At 38.6% G+C, this 18,739-nt stretch overlaps 1 protein-coding gene across 5 annotated transcripts in view; it reads left to right on the top strand.

The window, feature by feature from the left end:
- Nucleotides 1-5,366: 5,366 nt before the first annotated feature.
- Nucleotides 5,367-18,739, top strand: part of LOC129530273 (gamma-taxilin-like) — a 38,484-nt gene continuing 25,111 nt past the window's right edge. The window contains exons 1-2 of one of the 5 annotated variants that reach the window (XM_063703377.1): nucleotides 5,367-5,510; nucleotides 14,704-14,821. The gene's annotated coding sequence lies outside the window, so the exon portion shown is untranslated. The other 4 variants (XM_063703376.1, XM_055377131.2, XM_063703375.1 and 1 more) reach the window with 4 other exon arrangements.

Here is an 18,739-nt window from a genome sequence, read left to right as displayed (position 1 = left end):
GGGTAAACTCAGCTGTATGGTGCTGGATGTCAGTCTACCATCAGAGTGGGACACCATACTGGGAGACAGAGGACATCCACATTGCACAGTCCTGAGATATCAAATTCTCAAGGATAACACAGTTTTTCCGCATTTGTGGAATGAAGAACTATAACTATGGATAGACATCATAAAAACAAAAACCTTATGTAGTGACTAGTTAAGATTATAGTGCCAGCCCTGGGCTTTCGGGTTGCAGAAAACTGGTAGGTTGTATGTTATGGGACTCAAGAGCATCTCTCAACATAGGCAATTGTATCTCTGCTGTCCTTTCTCTTCAGCAGCTTTCCTCTATAGGTCTCAGTAGGAATCCATCCTTTCGGGTTTTGGGATTTCAGAAGTGAACATAGCATTGCACTGCAGAGATGGTGTGTGAGTCCAGCCTACCCGAAACCAATGCAAATTAGTAAGTATTTGGGAACTAAAGTTACTTTTGGAGATGTTAAGGGTGAAAGCCATCTCCTTCACTGACTACGAAGCATCTAGAGCCTCAGGAAAGCATTAGGTAATACTCACAGGGTCAGCTCAGGAAGTGAAGAGCAAAGACTGCCATTGTGTTAACAAGAGGTTGAAAGTGTATTCTCAGAAGAAGAAATTTACTGTCATATCCATCCCCATCCATCTGCAGGCTCCAATATACAGCTCTTTCATCTGTCCTCTGTAGTAAGATGAAATACCAAGCACAGAGCACAAATCCATAACAATCGCCATCACCTATTTGGTGGATGCGTAGGCCTGGTCTCTGATCTGGTCGCATGTCCAGAGGGTCTGCTAACCCACTGCACCTAGGGAGACAGGCATTGTACCACCTTTTCTCTACTCTTCCCAGACTCAACACATTTGATGGTATATGCGCATGAGGTAGAAATATAAGATGAAGCAGGGACAGAGTCAACAAGCCAGAACTAGATGCTTCTACCTGGACAGAAAACCTAGAATTCTTTTTTGGATCCTAAATTCACCAGGAAATTTTAACCACATGCATTCAGAGATGCTGTGTAGGTGTGGCCAGTGTCAGCTGGCAGTGTACCCAGTGTACCACTGTGTCGCCCACCCTGTGGTCACTAGCAATTGGAATTCCTCAGTAATCTGGCTGGGAAACTGACCTTTGAAAGTCTTTCCCTTACTTCTCCTTCACCCAGCAAAGGGCTATGCAAATATCCTTTTACAAATTAAGGGCTGAATATCCAGCCCTAAGGTTTCTTCAGTTAGTAGATTAGTTTTACTTTGGAAAGCTGGGCCCAAGTTATTTGCCTCAAAACATCCTCCCAATGCTGAGGACACAACAGTTGAGAAACAGTACAACTGTTAGTATCCAGATTGCAAAGGAAGATGTAATAGTATATACTCATGTGTCACTTAACAACAGAGATACATTCTGAGAATGGCATGTGTAGGTGATTTAACAACAGAGATACATTCTAAGAATGGCATATGTAGGTGATTTTGTCATTGTGCAAATATCATAGACTGTACCCACAGAAACCTGGATAGTTTAGCTTACCACACACCTAGGCTATATGATATAGCCTATTGCTCTCAGGCTACAAACCTGTGCAGCATGTTGCTAAACTAAATACTGTAGGCAATTAGGACACAATGGTAAATATTTGTTTACTTAAACACACTTACACATAAAAAGGTGCAGTAAAATTATTATAATATGATGAGGCCACCATTGTCTATGTGGTCATGTTGTTGACTGAAGTGTTATGTGGAAGACGGCTGTATTTGCAAGATCTTGCATATAGCAAATACTAGGAAACACATACACCACCTATCAAAGCTAATAAGTCAATTCTGAAATGTTGAGGCAAATAATATCAACATATAAAACCCAGTTGTATTTCCATACATTAGTAATGAATAATTCAAAAGTGAAAGGGAGACAATTTATATCATTAAAATAATGAATACATGTAACAAATCTAACAAAAGAAATATAAGATTTGTACAAGAAAACTACAAATAATGTTAAAAGAAATTAACCTAAGGAAAAATGGAAAGGTATCTGTATTTATGGTTTGGAAAAATTAATAACATTAAAATGCCAATTGTCCCCAAACTAATCTACAACTTCAATGAGATCTCTGTCAACATTGCAACCAGCTTTTTGTTTGTGTTATTTTCCTAGAAATGAACAGATAACCTGAAAATTCACATGATTTTTTTTTTTTTGAGATGGTGTCTTGCTCTGTCACCCAGACTGGAGTGCAGTGGTGCGATCTCAGCTCACTGCAACATCCGCCTCTCGGGTTCAAGTGATTCCCCTGCCTCAGCCTCCTGAGTAGCTGGATTACAGAAATGCACCACCACGCCCAGCTAATTTTTGTATTTTTAGTAGTGATGGGGTTTCACCATGTTGGTCAGGCTAGTCTTGAATTCCCGATCTTGTGATCCACCCCCCTCAGCCTCCCAATATATGAAGTTTTAAGAAACCCAGAAACCAAGATCAATCTTGAAAATATAGTTGAACGAATTATGCTTCCCAATTTCCAAACCGGCTACAAAATGACAATAATAAAAACAGTGTGGTACTGGTGTAAGGACAGGATGATAGGTGAATAGAGTAAAATTCATAGTCTAGAATTGAGCTCTGACATCTGTGAGGAGCTGATTTTCACAAAGTTGAGAAAACTATTCAGTGCAGGAAGGAGTAGCCTTAAACAAATGGTGTTAGGATAACAAATATCAACAACTAAAGAATAAAGTTGGATCCTACCAAATTAATTTAAGATGGTTCAAAGTTATAAATGTAAGAACTAAAATTATGGAACTTTTAGAGAAATAAATAGTCCTAAATCATCATGTACTAGGATTAGCCAATGGCTTCTAACATGTGACATCAAAAGTACAAGGGCAAAATAAAAACTGGATATGTTGAATTAAAAACTTTTATGAGGCAATGGATACCATGAAGAAAGTAAAAAGGAAAGTCAGAGAATAAGAGAAAGTATTTGAAAACCGTATCTACCAAGGGATTTATATCAGAATGTATAAGGAAATCTTAAGTGTCAATAGAAAAGACCAACAACTCAAATATTAAAAAGCCAAAAGATTTGAATAGGCATTTTCCCAAAAAAGACACATAAATAACTAATAAGCACAGAAAAGGATGCTCAATGTCATTAACCTATAAGGAAATGTACATTAAAACTACAATATATATACACAATTATGATTTTGTCAATTAAAATAACAACTATAAAGTGTAAAGCTACAGCAAGATAATCACACTCAGTGAAATGGCTAACCAAACAGATGGGAAAAGCAAGTATGGTGAAGATGTAGAGAAATCAGAATTTTTATATGCTGTTGGTAGGCATATAAAATTGTGCAGCTGCTGTGGAAAACATTTGTCAGTTCTTCAAACAAATTGAACATCAAATTACTACACGATCCAGCAATTCCAAACAATTCAAAACAGATACTCAAACAAATACTTGCACATGAATGTTCAAAGCACCACTATACAAAATAGTCAACAAGTGGAAACAACTCAACTGCTTATTGATGGAAAAGTAAACAAAATGTATATCCAATCAATGAAATATTAGAGCTGTAAAATAAATGAAGTCCAGTTGTCTTGTGGTATCCAGGGAGACTGGTTTCCAGGAACACCCGTCCACAAGATACCAAAATACATAGTTGCTCATGTCCCTGATATAAATGTGTAGCCTGGGTAACATGGTGAAAACCTGTGTCTACCAAAAAAAGGTACAAAAATTAGCCTGCCATGATGGTGAGCTTGTAGTCCAAGCTACACGGTGAGGCAGAAGGATTGGTTGAGCCTCAGAAACAGAGGTGGCAATGAGCCAAGACTGTATGTCACACTCAGGATAGGTGACAGGTTCAGACTCTGTCCTTCCAATCCCCCGACAAAAAGATGTAGTATTTGCACATAACCGATGCACCTCCTTCTGTATATTTTAAATCATTTATACATTACTTATAATATCTAATACAAAGTAACTGCTATGTAAATAGTTGCTATATTGCTTAGGGAATATGGACAAGACAAAAGTCTGTACATGTTTGACGCAGATGCAACCATTCATTTATTTTTCCTGAATATTTTTGATCTGTGGTTGGTTGAATCTACAGATGTCTAGGGATTCAGAATCCACTAGTACAAAGGGCTAACTGTACTGATATTATACTACGACCTTGGAAGCAAAACCGTTATTATAAGCAAAAGAAGCTAGACACAAAGTCCACTTACGTCAGGATTACATATATATATACACACACATATATACACACACACACATACATACACACACATATATACACACATACATATATACACACATATATACACACATATACACACATATACACACACTTATATACACACATATATACACACATATATATACATATATATGAAAAGTTAGTAAATTGTGCATTTAAAAACAAGGCAATGCATGGTGTATAATTATCCTGATCTCCCACGTTTTGATAACTGGAACCGTAATTGCATCTAAAAGAAATAGGTGATTTTTTCAGGGAATTCCCCTTCGCCTCCATCATATCAAGGAAAATAAATGGATTAACAAATGTATAAATGTAAGTAAGAAATGGATAGCGGAGAAAGTGGAGTCCATTTAACCTGTACTAGGTGCAAAATAGCTGCTGATAGTTGTTTCAAGCCCGCGTGGGTCAGCGGGGAACAGTACGTGGACCCCATTGCACTGGACAGGCTGGAGTCTGGGTCGGTGTCAGAGCTTAAAAACTGATATGCTGAAAGCCAATGAACCTACCCTTTAACGTCATGTACTTTTTATCCCTACATCATTGATGGCTAGGAACAGCAGGTGACATCCCCATAAGGTTAAGCAATAACAAAATAGACTTTATGTGTACTCTCACTTGTCGTTAATTTCGTACATTCTCTAACAAAAGAATATGGTTGGAATAAAAATCTAAACCTTTCCAGAACGGTAATGAGTACCTTACCATACGGGAACACCGGCCTGGGAACTACAAAGCCGGGTTGGCCACATTGGCCACACCCAGAAGAAATACTCTCTTTCCTAGAACGCTGCATTACGCTCCAATCCCGAGCAGGTCCAGAGAGCCGTAGCCGCTCAGCCTGCTGGGACTTGTAGTTCTTTTTTAACAGGCATAGGTTCCCGAGGCCACTTTCGGCTCTGTCGGCCTGAGGCTGAGCCCAGGATTTAATGTTCCCCACCCTCCGGCACTCGCCAAGATAGGTTGGTAGTGTCAGGAAGAGTGGATGGCGGAGTCAACCTCCTCCGGTCACGTGTGGTACTTGGCATGCAGCGATTGGTCGCCAGAGTTATAGGGCCCTGCGTTAAGTCCATGAGCTTCCGTGATGCTACTCTGCCGGTTTTGCTGCTGAAGTCACCCCGTGGCGAAGTAGGGGAGAGGTAACACCGAGAAGAGGCAGCGGCGGTGGTGCCAAGACGATTGGTGCCAAACAGGGCAGAACGCAACTCAGCTCTGGGGTGGGTTCCTGTCCAGAGGGGTGGAGAAGAGTGGCTGAGCGCGCGCCCTGGTCTCAGCGGGAAGAGTGCGACCCCGAGGGCGCGCTAGGTATGAAAGCCACGTGTGGCTGGCACCGCGGGGACCCACGCACCAGGTGTACCCTTTCCAGTCCCTGCCGTCGCCTTATTCCCGGTGCTGGTCACCACCGTCTAGGGCTTACTTGGGACACAGGCTAGTTCTCTCCTGAAGCTATTGAGCAGAATGTGTTGAGGTGAAGCTGTTACACAGTATGAAAGCCGGGCTTTGTAGCTGGAGCTGCGCATTGCACCCCCAGCTACGCAGTCTCCTTTCCTTCTCAGTCACAGGACCGGATGGCAAGTGGCCGCAGCCAGTCGGTGAGACCGACTGAGCTCTGGGGCTTCAGTTCTTGGCGCTACCTGCACGGCTACATCTCCAGCCAAGGATGAGAGGTGATGCCAGAGGACCTCGATCTAAATTGGGCACCATTATCGTATGACAACTTCTCTTGCAAAACATCTTCTCTCTTTTCTCTTCTTTTCTCTATCTCTTTCTCTCTCTCTCTCTTCGTTTCTCTCTTCTTTCTTTCATTGCTCTTTCTCTGTCCTGTGCACGCCAAAGCAGAAGCTGAAGTGCGGCGTCTTTGATCTCTCAATCCTGGAGACACAGGAACATTTTCCTTACTTTACTCAACTCGTTTCCTTTGAATACCGCAAAATTAAGACGGCGTTTAAAACAATCGAAATCCCTTTTCTTCTGGGGTTTGGTGCCTAAAGATTAGAAAAGTTTGCGCAAGGAATTCGCTGCAGCAAATAAAACTTTCAGGACCCTGAAATACAGAACTGCAAAGAAACGGCCTAAGATGGTTGAATCCTCTTTATTTTTCTTTAATTTAGACATATTCAAACGTTCAATGTCCTACATACTTAGTTATGTAAGTAAGGTAGCGCTTACTTCATTATGCATTTCAATACTCAAAAAAAATGCCTTTGTGAAATGTTGAAATATTTTTCTAATCTGTTTCACGAGCTTCAAAAATGAGGAAAAAAGATTCAGTTTACATTTCAGCAAAATGCCTCTTTTTAAGCGGATTTATGTTTACTTAACATTTACAGTACATTTACGCTTGAGCAAAGTTAGGTTTTGGAGATTTGCTTAGGGTCAGATTTTTTTTTTTGGTCTGTGCATGAAGATGTTACTGCTGAGTTATCTCTCTGTCTGTCTCTCCCTCCTCCCTCTCGCCTTGTATTCTAACAGAAAGGTTCAGAACTTGCATAATTGGGAAAGAAGCTGTTGCCTGAACTTACTGGGGGATTCAGCATTGTCATTTTGGACATGTCATTTATCCTCAGTATTTGCTTCCCCCAGGAGAGAGCTGTAATAAAAAAGCATTCAATTTAATACATAAGCTCAGTAAGTTCCTGTTTATGCTCCTTGTGATGAAACAAAAAGTCCTTCAGTTAGAAACAAAGGTTTAATCAAATAGCATTTTTAATGACCATATTACAACTAAAGTTAATGACCCTTTGAAGAGCAGAGCTCTAGTTAATAGCTAGTTGTGAATAATCAGAATTTACTTCTGTTTCTGTCTTACTTTTCTATACTTACCTCATATTCCTTTCTTCTTTGCTCGTGTTTCTGGCCATCATTTTACTTTGGGTTTCTTTCTTTCGTTATTCAACTAACTGAGATAGGATTGAAATACATATCTAAATATTTTTTTAAATTTTTATTTTTAAAAATTGCTGAATATTTTGTATTTCCAAATTCACTTTTAGGTTACTTCCTTATCACCTTTATTTTTTTATTTCCTGTATGTCACTGACTGGGAAATAAAAATTACTTAATTTTAACTGAACCTCTGCCCCTCTTTTCCAGGATGCAGAAATAATATTTGTGTTGTTTTAAAAATCTTAGATGAATTAAAAAGAAAAATGACTCTGTCATTCTTTGGTAAGTTACAATACCTAAGTCAGAAACTAGAGAAGATGGGCTTTTTTAGGTTTTGTTATTCTTGTGCTGATTTTCTGTCCCTTAAGTTTTGCCTGTTTTTGCTTAATATATTTTGGTCTTAAGTGCATATAAGTTAATATTTGTTAAATCTACTTGGTGGATTACCCTTTTATTAATGGATAGCGTCCTTTGTCTCTTTAAAAATATTATGTCTTAAAGTTTATTTTGTGTAATATTAGCATAATTGTCTTAGTTTCTTTTGCTTATTATTTTGATGGAATATCTTTTTCTGTTCTTAACACTTACAATAAAGTGTATAATAAAGTAGTTTGAATTGGTTTATTGTTTATGATAAACTAGTTTGAATCTTAGATTCAGTAGTGTATAGAAACTTTGCTCCTTTATAGTTTTGCACTCGGCCTTTGATTGTCACGTTACCTCTTTATACAGTGTGTGTCGATATCATTGTTTTATAAATTTATTTTATAAAATTAGTTTTGTAAGTTTTTCTTTTAAATCATATAGAAAAAAACCTTACAATCCCCTAGTTTAATAATGCTGGCTTTTATATTTACCTACATAGTTATCTCTGCCATTGTTCTTTATTTTTCTTTATAGGTTTGAATTATTGTCTGGTGGCCTTTTATTTCTGACTACAGGGCCCTCTTTTGCATTTTTTTTGTAGGTCAGATTTATTAGTAGTATGTTCTTTCAGCTTTTGTGTATCTGGGAATATTTCAGTTTCTCCTTTATTTTGAAGGATAGTCTTTGAGTTTTTCCTACTTAACAGATCCTGAAGCTTCTTGGATGTGTAAATTAATGATTTTCATCAAATGTGAAGTTGTTTTTGGCTATTCTGCAGATATCCATTACCACCCCTTTGCTGCCTCTTCCTATTGTGGGTAGTAGGCATGTCTCTGTATGTTGGAGAGAATCAAAGGTCTTTTAAGCTCTTGATTTTTATTTATCTTTTGTTTTCTGTTCCTCAGACTGTATAGTTTCAGTTGACTTAGCTTCCAGTTTGTTGATTCTTCTGCCTGCTCAAATCTGCTGTTGAGCCTGTCTAGTAAAATGTTCATTTTGTTGTACTTTTCAGCTTCAGAATTTCATTTGATTGGTTATGTTATTATTTTGTTCACTTACTGTTTTCCTAATTTTCTTTAGCTCTTTGTTTGTGGTTTCCCACTTAGCTCTTTGAATATATTTATGACAGTTGGTTTATAAAACCATTAGTAAGTCTAAAACCTAGGCTTCCTCCAGAGTGTTTTATTTTTTTTATTTCTGTTCATTGCCCATACTTTCCTGTTGTTTTTCCTTTTTTTTTTTTTTTTTTTGCATGACTTACAATTTTTTTTGAAACCGAAGGCTTTGAATATTACCATATGGTAACTGTCAAATTCAGATTTAGACATTAAAGAGATTATTGTAGTAGAGATAACACTGAATTAAGGAAGCTTAAGCACCTTAAAATCAAACAAATATTTTTCTTTCACAGGGAAGGATAAGCAGGATTAGTAGAAGCTTAAGGACAGATTGAACAAGCAAATGGGGAGAACAGAGAGCAGGCAATGTATCTCATATGGTAAACCAGTTCTTCAGATGAGCTATTAAAGTGAGTGTGTGCTCTTATTTTAGTGCATGACCAGTGGTAAGACAAAATTTGCGGTCTGTAGATGAAAGAAAAGCCTGACTAATCTTAGGTCAAAAGAAGGCATAGATACCCTTTGGCCTTGTCTTGAAGTGGTATTGGGGAGTACCTGGTCCTAACACTGGAAATCAGATTCTGTCTACTCACCAGAGTTTGTGGTTGCTGGTTGTTACGGGTTTTTTTTAAGTGAATTTTGGGGTTTGTTAAGTGGCCAAACTATTTTTGTGAAGACTGTTTGTTGTGTGTGGGTTTCAGAAGTCTCTACATCAGTTTGTGGTCAGCTAGTGAGTTAAATTTTATGAAAAGCCTGGAGAAACAAGAATAGCAGTAAAAACTTCCAGTCTTTGTAGATTGGGTGTCTTCAGTGCTTAGCTGGGCGATTTAAAACTTACCTTAAGTAGTACAGTTGGCCCTTTGTGTCTGTGAGTTTCACATGTGTAGGTTCAACCAACTGTGGATTGAAAATATTTGAAAAATTAAAAATAGATGGTTGCATTTGCGCTGAACATGTAGACTTTTTTTTCTTTTAATTTGTCTTAAACCATACAACATAACAACTCTTTATATAGCATGTAGATTGTATTAGGTATTCTGAGTACTCTAAAGTATACTGGAGGATGTGTGTGGGTTATGTGCAAATACTATAACATTATATGTAAGGGATTTGAAGATTCTTGGATTTTGGTATTTGCAGGTGGTGTGGGATGGGGGTCTGCCTGGAACCAAGGAATGCCCCAAAGGAGGATGGTGCCTTGTTGTGTGCATCCTGATGGTCAGCCAGAGGAGAAAACCTAGGGTTTTCTACATGTGCATCCTGCTTTGGACATGCATGTATCCTTGTAGGTCCCATGGTATTTGTCAATCCTTTATAAAACCTTAACTTTTTTGTGTATCTCTTTCCCAGCCTCTTATTTCCCCTTAAGGCTTTTTAGCCTACATACTACTTTTTTTCTCTGTTTACTCCTTACTTCTAGTGGCTGGGGCTTCAACAAATATCACCAGCAGGACACAACAGCCCTGAGAAGGTTCTGTGGCCTTCCCCTGGGGATTCACTAGACAAGTGAACCCCACCACCATAGCTCTTTTAAGAGCAAGGTTTATATTCCCCACTCTGGCACCAGCAGTTCACACCAGGAATACTAGCTGCTTTCCTAATGGTTACCCTCAAGGTACAGATTAGGGATGGCAGGCAGGTAAATTAAAATGCCACAGATCTCTTTCTGAAATGTAGTATCTTCTTTTTTTTAATCAAGTACTTCCCTGGTTATTGTAAGTTCTGATTAGATTCCAGAGTTTCAAAGTACTTTATTTGGACAATTTTTGGTTATATAAAGTAAGTTTTAGCCTAATGCCCAAATTAAATCCCTTTGTCTCTTTTCTCTGTCTCTTCCGAGTTCTTTTTTCCTTGATCTTAATGTGATGTACAAAGTAACTTTTAGATACTGTAGTATCTGTGACAGCATTTAGACATATAAAGTATTATATAAATTTAATATGTTGTTCAAAGCAGTGCATGTGAACTATGTTAAAATTTTACCAGGTAGAATATTCAAAAGAAAAAAAAGATGTTAGTTGACCTTAATATCCACTCAGACCCTGAGATTATGTTTTTATGATTCAGCCCATTTTCTAGTTGAATTTATGTTGGTACTTAAAACTGTGAGTTTTATGAGTTGAGGATTAGTTGATGGGACAGACTTATAAAATATCCAGTGTTGTCTCTCTGTGCCACCAAGATAATTTTATTTATTTTCATTGCCTTGGATTTTTGTTTCAATGTAATAATTCCAAAGTGTCCTTCAGTGATCCTCACTCTGGTACACTTCTCCCCCTTTAATATGTCATGATAATATTTGCTTGCTAAGATGATACATTTTGTGTTCTCACACAAGGCAGTATTGTTTGGTGGAGAACTGATTCTAGAAGTTGTGCTGTTAGTTTTGAAGAGAGTTTCTCTTTTAGGAATTGAAGTGTGAACCACATTAAAGGCAATAATGTATATGTGGTAGGTAGAATAATATGCCCCAACTCATCAAATGATATTTATGTCCTAATCTCTGATACCTGTGAAAATGTTTTCCAGCTTGGCAATACTTGATTTGCAGATATCATAAAGTGGGATCTCGAGATTGGAAGATTATCTTGGATTATGTAGTGAACTCCAGTCACAGGAGTTCGTTTACGAGGAGGGCAGCAAGATCAGTCAGAAAAAGAGATGTCCTAGGAATATATAAGTTTTATTTGTTCTTAAAATATTTTAAAATAAAAATAAGATTAAAAGGAGAATTTATAGCCCCCACTGTCCCCGCCAAAAAAAGTAAGGAGATCTCAGAGAGAGACAGAGAAAAAGAGAGAAAAGAGAGAGAGTAAGAGAGAGGTCTGAAGACGTTTTGCTGTTGATCTTAAAGATGGAGGCAGGAAAATAAAGCAAATAATGGAGGCAACCTCTAAACTGAAAAAGACAAAACAGATTCTCCTCTGGGAAATAATAAATATATTTGTTCTTTGCCCCGTTTTCCTAACATGCACCTCCTAAAACCCTTGTTGATGGGATGCTAGGAGAATTTTTTGTTCCAATATTTAATCTTTGACCTCCAGTTCCTGACATAGAGCTCCGAAGACCTTTGTAATTTCCTGAGTAATAGGAGCATTTGACAAACAGCTCCTAGATCACTTGGAATTTCCTGGTGATAGGAGAATCTTTTTCTAATGAGGTGACTATTGATATGTTCTTAGTCCCAGAATGGGAGCTGGTTGCCAGAGAAACCAACCTTGTGATTAGAAGATTGGGACTTTCAGTCTTATCGCAAGCTTTCCAGGGAGGGCACCAGGGCTGAAGGTTTAGTTGATCACCAGCCACCGGTAATGTAGTGAGTTATGCCTATGCAGTGAAGCCTCATAAAAACCTAGTGAGTGAGGTTTACATAACTTCCAGGTAGCTTGAAGTGTGAAGGATCCAAGAGGTTCCTGGAACAGTGAAGCCTCATGCTCCTTCCCACATACCTCACCATTTGCATCTCCTGTCTAGCTCTTCATTTGTATCCATTGTAATATTCATTATAATAAACCTGTAAGTCTAAGTGTTTCTCTAACTTCTGTGAGCCACTCTAGCAAATTAATTGAACCAAAGGAGGAGGGTAAGGGCAGCATAGTTTACAAAATGAGCCCTGTTTCTGACATCTGAAGTGGGAGCAGTCTAGTGGGCCTGACCTCTTAACTTGTAGAAACATTCTTTCTTTCTAGATGACTAGTGACCAGAATTAAATTGAATCCTAGGCCACCCATTTATTGTCTTCTGCAGAATTGGCGAGAATGGAGAGAAATCCTCACCTATCGGTGACCAGAGATGAAATATTCTGAATTGAGAGTTTAAAAGAGCACACTTAGAAGAGATTTAGAGTTTAGTTTTTCCATCAGTCTTGCAATAGTGTCAACATACGTTAAAATGATCTGGGTAAAAAAACAAGGCTGGATGTTTCTTAGCTTATTATGATTGGTTTAATTGGAGCTGGGGAAGTGTAACTTCACAAAATTGTGACCAAGTAGTTCCATTTAGGTAATCCATAAAAGTAGAGAACCATTGGACATCTGGAAATGTATGACTTGATGATACTAATTGAGTGACCCAGTTGTTGGCCTTTTCCAAAACAAGTAAGGCAAAAGCATATTTCAGTGTCTTTGGGCATTACAATCTTTTTTTGGATTTCCTGATTCTTTTGCTGCCAAGGTTGGCATTTAGATTCATAGAGATATCTCCATTTGCAAATAATCACTGTGTTAGAGTTTTAGAACTAGTTGTAACCTCTTTCAGTTTTATAAATAAAATAGTCATAGGCATTAAATGTAAATACAGTGAAGTTGTGCATGCTTTAAAAGGCCAACAATATATGTGATCTAAGATAGAGTATTACCTTATGAGAACCTACTAGTAGTGTAGAAATTATGACGCTAAACATGACTGTAATAATTTACCCTTTCTGAAACTGTTTTAGTAATTCTAGGCTTCTTTTGGTTTCCTCATCTCTAAATTTAGCAATGACTATTTCTCTTTGAATTTACCTGTGAGTAGCTCTCTGTAGCTCTTTGTATTCTTTTGTGTACCACAGCAATCACTGCAGGGTCTTTTGCTGTTACAGGTAGTACTTATACTAACTCCTAGGATGTTATTTTGCTGGAGTTTTATATTCTGCATCAGAACTCCATATTTACTCTGCTCTTGAAAGACCATACTCTTTGGAATGTTGTAGTTATTGATAATCACTTATTCTCATGTTTCCATGTCTTTGATTCGTATCCCTGGACAAACTGTAATTGGCTCATTACTGAGATTGTCTGTTTATCATACCTGCCTATAAGCTATTTCTCTAGATTAAATGAAAAAGTAGATTAAATGCTGTTGCAACTGACTTCATGACAGTGAGCCAAACAATGAAGGCCAAGAGAAAATGCTTTATATGAATTCTCTGTCACCACTCATTTGCGTTAATTGATATACCAACCACTTAACAATTTGAGACCTATATTTTGGGTATGGTTCGCTAAGAAGAAAGTGAAACTTTTCACATTTCCCTAGATTTGCCTGACAATAGGTGCCAACATTGGGACTTTCCTAGATGATGTCTTTCCTTTGATTCTTTATATATCCCTGCTGTACTTAGGCAGTACTTCTCGAACTTTTTGGCTTAGGATACTTTTAGTTAAAAATTATTGGCCAGGTGCAGTGGCTCATGCCTGTAATCCCAGCACTTTGGGAGGCCAAGGCGGGTGGATCACCATCCTGGCTAACATGATGAAACCCCATCTCTACTAAAAAATACAAAAAAATTAGCCGGGCGTGGTGGTGGGCACCTGTAGTCGCAGCTACTCGGGAGGCTGAGGCAGGAGAATGGCGTGAACCTGGGAGGTGGAGCTTTCAGTGAACCAAGATTGCCCCACTGCACTCCAGCCTGGGCAACAGAGCGAGACTCCATCTCAGAGAAAAAAAAAAAAACAATTTATTGAAGACCTTCGTGTGGAATCAGTGAACTCTTTTCTGTGTTATATTAAACTTCTAACACCTTTTTTTTAATGTTTTAAGTGAATTTTATGCCTTTCAGTAATTTTGTAACATTTGTCATTTGGAAATATTGGTTCGCTGAGTTGTATAGATCTTTCAGATGGTTTACAATATTAGAAAATGAGATTTGTTAATATTATTACTGCCTTTATCAGAAAAGTTTTAAAGAGTGGGAAGCTGGCAGGCTAATGCAGATTGAAACTTTCCAAAATTCTAATTTTCACAAGAAAGCTTGATTTTTATCATTGCAATGAATAACTGTATTATTTATCCTCCCATACTTACTTGGTTCATTTTCTATAAAATGTCTGACCCTAATCAAGATAACCATAGTAATAAGAACTACTATACTATCATATATTATATACTATTATTATTATAAAAACATGTATGTTTATTGAGACACTGTTCACAATAGCAAAGACTTAGAACCAACCCAAGTGCCCATCAGTGTTAGATTGGATAAAGAAAATGTGACACATAGGCACTATGGAATACTATGCAGCCATAAAAAAGGATGAATTCATGTCCTTTGCAGGTACATGGATGTAGCTGGAAAGTTTCATTCTCAGCAAACTAACACAGGAACAGAAAACCAAACACCACGTGTTCTTACTCATAGGTGAAAGTTGAAGAATGAGAACACATGGACACAGGTAGGGGAACATCACACACCAGGGTCTGTCAGGGGTGGGGTTCTAGGGGAGGGATAATATTAGGAGAAATACCTAATGTAGATGATGGGTTGATGGGTGCAGCAGATTACCATGGTGTGTATATACCTATGTATACACATGTATAAACCTGCACATTCTGCACATGTACCCCAGAACTTAAACTATAATAATAAAAAAAGAACTATGAAGAATCAGAAACTGTATTTACAAATTAATAAGATTGCCATAGTTTATGGATGTTGACAGAGCTATTGAAACAATAGTTTCTCTTTTTTTTTTCTTCTTGTTGCCGACAAATCCAGGTGCAGAATGAGGATAGGACCTGGTTTCCCCTGTGACTGACCTAGATCTGGATCACAAGGATACTGACCACAAAGTCTCCCTATGATGACCCACACAAGCAAGAGAGGAGAACATAATGGAGCTCTGAAAGATTTATAGATACTCTCATTCCTTTAGCATCTCACATTTCTGGACAAACCATGTACTGGGAGTAGGGGATGACTGAATGGAAGTCAAAGTTATAGTTACTGGAAATACAAACTGTGGCAGTAGAAAACCCTAGGCACAAGGGAAGTAAAATATTAACCACTCCAGGCTGGAGGGCAGTGGCGCAATCTGGGCTCACAGCAAGCTCTGCCTCCTGGGTTCACGCCATTGTCCTGCCTCAGGCTCCCGAGTAGCAGGGAGTACAGGCACCCGCCGCCAGGCCTGGCTAGTTTTTTTTTGTATTTTTTAGTATAGATGGGGTTTTACTGTGTTAGCCAGGATGGCCTCGATCTCCTGACCTCGTGATCCGCCCACGTCGGCCTCCTAAAGTGCGGGGATTACAGGAGTGAGCCACCGTGCCCAGCTGAAACAGTAGTTCTTCACAATGGCATCTACCACTATGTCCACATTTGCACTTCTGTCCTGAACCTTGATTCCTATAGGTTGATGTGTTGAGAACCAGACAATACAAAATAGAAGACAAATCATGAGCTTACAGAACCTGAAACTTTTTACACTGGGCAGTGTGGTAGACAGAACAGTGGCTGCCCAAAGATGACCATGTTTTAAGTCCTGACATCTGTGAATTATCATATTGGGAAAAGGTGTTATTGTAGATGTCGTTTAAAGTTAGGATTTTGAGAGAGGAAAATTATGTAGGGTTATCTGGCCGTGCCCAGTGAAATCACAAGAATCTTTATAAATGAAAAAAGAAAGCAGAAGAATCAGAACCAGAGACATGGCATTATGCATAGGACTGGACTTTTCATTACTAGTTTTAAAGGTAGAGGAAGCAGAGATCTAAGAAATGCAGGCAGCCTCTAACTAATGTTAACAAATCTCATTTTCTAATGTTGTAAGCCTGTGGAAGAGGCTAGGGCACAGATGCTCCCATAGAGTCTCCAGAAGGAACCTAAGGTAACGAGATAAGCCGCTAAACTTACTGTAATCTTACACAGGTAGTAAGCAAACCTGCTCTTTGCTTGTACATATAATAGTATTTTTATTTTTTTCGAAGGCTGCTTGTTATACAGGCATCCTTGAAAAAATACAGTGGAACAAAGGTGCTCTGTATCTCTGCTCCTAAGATAGCAGAGACAACATACTGGCTTCTGTTCCATTTTCCTTTGATTATACAACTTCATTTGCTGCGGTGTTTAATATGACCATCATAGGCTGAGACAAGATCTGTTCAGTTTATCTCATAAGTTACTAGTTAAATCTCAGACATATACTTTTGTAACTGAGTGACTCCCATTGTAAGGATAACTACTTCAATGTGCCTATAAATGAGTCAGTTGTCTCTCTTGGGGGCTTCAACAAATAAGCAAAGATAACCTCATTGTGGAGAGCACTTCACAGTTGTTTTTAGGGTTGCATAGTCTACTCTGTATCCTTAAACACTTGAAGATCTGTTATAACTACATCTGAGATAGTAGTCACAGTGTTTTCTCATGTTAACTTAATGCCTGGCTTCCACCCAGGAGGCACATGTGGTGTGTCTGCAAATAAAGTGTTTATGATTATTGCGGTCCCCCAAGCTGGACCTGTATCCATGTTCAAGTGGCCACAGGGTTACTTGCTTTAGCATGGCTCCTTGGCTGGCTGTTAAGTGAATAATTAAACTCAGTCTTTTTTGCAGGAGCTAACTGAGACCAATCAATCAGTCAATTTTCCCTTTCTGTGTGTAACACAAGCTGGATGTTCCTAGAATGACTAAATAATGACTAGAGGAGTTGGGGAAGACATCCAGTGATAATTAGTTGGGAAGGTTCAGGTTCTGGGACATCCGTTGCTATTTCCGTGTGAATGGCAATCAAATCATCTGAGTTGACTAGCTAGGAAAGCAAATTTAACAGGCCTGTTGTCTTTGGGAAAGACACACAAGGGTGTGCACATGTGCAGATGTGTGTGTGTGTCTGTAAGTCTTCAGTAGCAGATTTAAAGTGTCATTAATATCCTATTCTTATACCTTAGAATCTTAATATTTTACTTCCCTTGTGCCTAGGGTTTTCTACTGCCACAGTCTGTATTTCTAGTAACTATAACTTTGACTTCCATTCAGTCATCCCCTACTCACAGTAAATGGTTTGTCCAGAAATGTGAGATGCTAAAGGAATGAGAGTATCTGTAAACCTTTCAGAGCTCCATTATGTTCTCCTTTCTTGCTTGTGTGGGCCATCGTAGGGAGACTTTGTGGTCAGTATCCTTGTGATCCAGGTCTAGGTCAGTCACAGGGGAAACCAGGTAGCTGGATCCCCTATCATTCTGCCCCTGGATTTGTCCAGGAAAAAGAGAAGCATTAAGCCTAAAGAGCAGTCAGAGTAGAATGCTGAATTTTCAGAAGTTTTATATTAACATAATCATCTTTTTTGTCCTGATAATTACTCAGGAGGAAACTGAGAGGGCATGGTCCCTTTCTATGGATAGCAATACTCAGTGTCCCAATTTTCCTTTGGGACACTGGGACACAGGCAGAGACTCCGAAAGTCTGCATGGATTAGTTGTTCATTCACCACAGCTCCTCAGTATGCCAGGAGAACTATATATGGCCTTTGGTTTCATTTGGGGACAGGGAAACTTGAACCCATGCCTAGTCATTCTTCTCATTAAAGTAGCAGAAGTCATGTTAGAGACAGTATTGCTGCATTCAGTACTCCTGCCTTTAACACTTCTGACGCTTCCTGAAAGCAGCCCCAGCTCTCCATATGGCAAAACAAAGGCAACCTTATGCAAAGCCTTCTCAGGGAACCCTCAGAAAGGTTAAAACTTAGGTTCACAGTTTTTAGAGAATAAGGTCCTCATTGCTCCCTCTGGCACTAGCAGTTTGCACCAGGAGATCTGTTGGCTACTGTTACCCTAGGGTATGGCAATGGTATGTAGGCAATGAAAAATCTTACAGTACTTATTATGGAAAACCAACTTCTTTATTTAGTAAGCATTCACCTGTGTTGTAAAGTTTTTAAAAGATTGTAGAAATATGAAAAAGTTTATTATGACAGATTTGCCAGCTCCAGCTGTTTTGTGGAGAGTGAGCCTTGGATTTTCATATGCCACCATTATATGATGATACCTTGTAATGATTTAATTTTAGCATCTGCTTTTCTTTTCTTTAAAATTTTTTTTTGCCTTTTATGGGGTTTGTTTACCAACCACCACTCTTTTTATTTTTATTATACTTTAAGTTCTAGGGTACATGTGCACAACGTGCGGGTTTGTTGCATATGTAGACATGTCCCATGTTGGTGTGCTGCTCCCATTAACTCATCATTTACATTAGGTATATCTCCTAATGCTATCCCTTCCCCCTCTCCCCACCCTACAACAGGCCCTGGTGTGTGATGTTCCCCACCCTGTGTCCAAGTGTTCTCATTGTTCAATTCCCACCTATGAGTGAGAACATGCAGT

This window comes from Gorilla gorilla, chromosome Y, assembly GCF_029281585.2.
Source record: "Gorilla gorilla gorilla isolate KB3781 chromosome Y, NHGRI_mGorGor1-v2.1_pri, whole genome shotgun sequence".
Classification (NCBI taxonomy): domain Eukaryota; kingdom Metazoa; phylum Chordata; class Mammalia; order Primates; family Hominidae; genus Gorilla; species Gorilla gorilla.
This window is presented reverse-complemented; position numbering and strand designations above follow the sequence as displayed.